Below are 3932 nucleotides of genomic sequence, written 5' to 3'. Positions count from 1 at the left end.
TCTCTCATTGGATAATTTGCTGGAGTGGTTACCTTTACCCATAAATATATTTACTGAAGCCTGGTTAATCTGATATGTTAACTCAATCAATACAAATGTTGACCAAGAGTTGGAGGTAAACAATTCAGCATATTCTCTGAAGTAGATCATGTGTTGGTCTCTTGCCTCTTCATTTCTGCTGAGCTTGAGCAATTCTCTCCTTTCTGTTTGATGAGAAAATCATTTCCATACAATAAGATCAGCCTCCACCATTTTAAAACAATGTTCCGAACAGCTTTCAACCTCTTTTGATCTTCCAAACTTAATCATGTAAGAGTACAAGTAAATGGCAGCTTGGCAATATCAGCTTAGTGTGCAACACCTCTCCACCCACCCACACGTAAATACACTCTCACACAGCTACGTAGTGTCAACCATGGTTCACTGGTAACACTTTCAGCTCCAAGTCAGAAGATTGTGGGTTCAAGCCTCACGACAGAGATTTGAGCACATAATCTAGACTGATACTGCAGTGCAATACTGAGGGGGTGCTGCCTTTCAGAGATGTTACACTGAGGTCCTGTCTACTTTATCTGGTGGACATAAAAGACCCCATAGCAGTATTTGGACAATTTCGATGTTGTTAATTTCTACACTGGTTTAGCACCAGGCAGACTAACCATATACTTCTGCACCACTTTGGAGTAAATTCCAAAGCACATTTAGAACAGTTTCCATTTGTTTTGAGAGGAAAAATCCACGTGGCATTCTCTGCCAAACCATCCACTGTAACAACACAAAAGTTTTCACTGGCAATGAGACGCGCAATCAAAATACAGCTTCAATACCTGATATCTACTGCCTTAACTTCAATACCTGATATCTACTGCCTTAACTTCAATACCTGATATCTACTGCCTTAACTTCAATACCTGATATCTACTGCCTTAACTTCAACACCTGATATCTACTGCCTTAACTTCAATACCTGATATCTACTGCCTTAACTTCAATACCTGATATCTACTGCCTTAACTTCAATACCTGATATCTACTGCCTTAACTTCAATACCTGATATCTACTGCCTTAACTTCAATACCTGATATCTACTGCCTTAACTTCAATACCTGATATCTACTGCCTTAACTTCAATACCTGATATCTACTGCCTTAACTTCAATACCTGATATCTACTGCCTTAACTTCAGACTTGATTATTCCAATGTTCTCCTGGCTGGTCTCCAATCCACCACGTTCCATAAACTTCAGCGTGTTGAAAATTCTGTAACTTCTTCCAGCACGACAACCCTCCTGCCCCAAACTCATAGAAACATAGAAACATAGAAGATAGGAGCAGGAGTAGGCCATTCGGCCCTTCGAGCCTGCTCCGCCATTCAATGAGATCATGGCTGATCATTGAAATTCAGTACCCTGTCCCTGCCTTCTCCCCATATCCCTTGATCCCTTTAGCCTTAAGAAATATATCCAACTCTTTCTTGAATATATTTAATGAACTGGCCTCCACCGCCCTCTGTGGCAGAGAATTCCACAGATTCACCACTCTCTGGGTGAAGAAATTCCTCCTCATTTCAGTCCTCTCCGTTTCTCTGGCTCGAGCCTCTTGTGCACTCCCCCACCCCCTTTTAAACCACCATTGGCGATCATGCCATTCTCTGGAGTTCCCTCCCTAAACCCCTCTGCCTCTCCACCTCCTTCTTCTCCTTTAAGGCCCTCCTTAAAAAACCACCGCTTTGCCAAGCTTCTGGTCACCCCACCTCATATCTGGTTTGGTGTCCTTTTTATCCTTACCCCTCTGAAGCACCTTGGGACATTTTTCTACATTAAAGGTGTTATATGAATGTAAGTTGTTGTTAACTACTGGAAATATGTCGCTTGATCTTCGCAAATTATTTTTTTCCATTCTATGACTGGTGTAAACAGACAAAAAAAATGGCACCCACAGTAGGCACAGGGCAGAAACATAAATTCTCCACACTGGAGTTACATTCTTATGAAACTTTTCACAAAATTAGAAGATGAATTTTAAGCACAAAAAATCACTTCAAAGTTCAGCTTTAGCTTCAGTTAAATGCACATAGTTTAAAATAAAGATTTGAATTTGCATACCACTGTCTTATAACTATTCTCTCTCTGTGCTGAAAGTTAGCTCATATGGCAATTACAGTCTTTACCTACACGAGCTAGATCTTTCCCTGGCAGGTAACAGCAGCACTGGATGCATCTCATTAGCTACTTTACCAGATTTAGGCCTAGAAATTCAGTTGTTAGCGCCAGCCGCTAGCGCCTTATGAGGAGGAGAAGTGGGGCGCTAAGCGGCTAGCGCCTGGGTGCGGCGCGATCTGCGCCTCTCGTGAACTTCGCTTAAGATTTATCGGCGGCGCAAAACCGCAGCGCCCGCTCAGCTGCGCGTGCAGATCCTGACGTCATTTCATGGTGCAACGCCCTTGGTGCGCCCCGAACTGGAACTTCAGTGGCGCCGCCCTTATGTGCGCCTGGCGCCCCCAATGACTGGTAGTGGGGAACAGTTCCCAGTTGCTGCGGGGCGCGGGGGGTGCTAATTAAAGGGGACTCCTCCTGCAGTATAAGTGGCAGCCATTTTGTTCCACTCCTTCTTTGTGAGAGGCGGATATTTGGAGAGAGACAAAGGGAGAGAGCTTTCTGGTTTGACTCAACGCTCGCACAGGTACTTGTGGCTTCAGGCCAGAGATTTGCACTTGGGTTTAACTTTCAGTGCCATAGCCTTGATTCGAAACATATAATGGGGGCTGCAATGGGTGGAAACGTTGGCTTACTGCATTGCATTCAAAGGGCACAGAGACGCCGTGAGAGAGTGCCAGTCATGGCCAGATGGAGAAGGGCCAACAGGCGTTGGCACAGGAGGCCTTACCCACCCAGGGTATACCGCCAGCAGTTCTCATATCTGAACATGTCTGAGGAGCAGTGTGTTCGGAGGCTGCGATTCAGAAGGGAGGTGGTCAATGAGATCTGCCACCTGCTTCGCAGAGATCTGCAGCCACAGCTGAGGTACAGTCAGAGACATAACTGGCTCTCACAACCTTCAGAAAATGCAAAAAGCAGTTAAACAAAAATGACCATGATCCTGGGCCTTTATAAAAAACAAACACAACAGTCTCGGCCTTCATATATAAAAGAACACAACAGTCTCGGCCTTCATATATAAAAGAACACAACAGTCTCGGCCTTCATATATAAAAAAACCCTCTCGGCCTCAGATATAAAAAAATCATTTGGCCACACCTTCTACTTTTTCCCCTGCGAGGGTGATCCGTCTCGCTTCCGCGAGTGGCCCCTTCCCGCCCTGCAGCTCCTCCTCAATGGGACCCCAGTGGCTGCAGCAAGGCTGGGGGAAGGCTGCTGAGGGTCAGATGGTGAGACGGCAGATGCCCTTGGGGGTCAGCCTGGACCAGCTCTGGGCCTGGAGGGGCCGGCTGCTGACTGCTCCAACTCTGCTTGGCCGGCAGCAGTCTGTCCTACGGGTGGTGGCAGCTGCAGTGGAAGAGTGACAGTGTTGGCTGCAGGAATGCTGCCAACCTGACAGAGCACAGGCACTCCCTGGTCGGCTGATACACTGGCACCCGCACGGGCCAGCACTGCAGCATGCGCAGCAATCTGCTGAAGCACAGGCTGCTGGGCTGCTGCGGTGCGGCGAGTGCCCCGGCGATGCCTGGCCGATCCAGCGAGGGTGGCAGCAGTTAGTGCCCGTGTGGCCCTGGTCTGTGTCTGCATCACACCAGCCAGTGAATGCACGGCATGACTGAGCACTTGGCTGGAAGCCGTCTGTGATGCAGCGAAGTCCTGCTGACTCCTAGCCTGTGCTGCCACGAAGTCCTGCAGACTCCTGGCCTGTGCTGCACTGAATTCTTGCAGACTCCTGGCCTGTGCTGCCCCGAATTCCTGTACACTCCTTGCC

This window comes from Somniosus microcephalus, chromosome 3 (assembly GCF_052327205.1).
Source record: "Somniosus microcephalus isolate GS21.2 chromosome 3, FLI_Smic_1.0, whole genome shotgun sequence".
In the NCBI taxonomy this organism is placed as follows: Eukaryota; Metazoa; Chordata; class Chondrichthyes; order Squaliformes; family Somniosidae; genus Somniosus; species Somniosus microcephalus.
Note: the sequence above shows the minus strand (reverse complement) of the source record.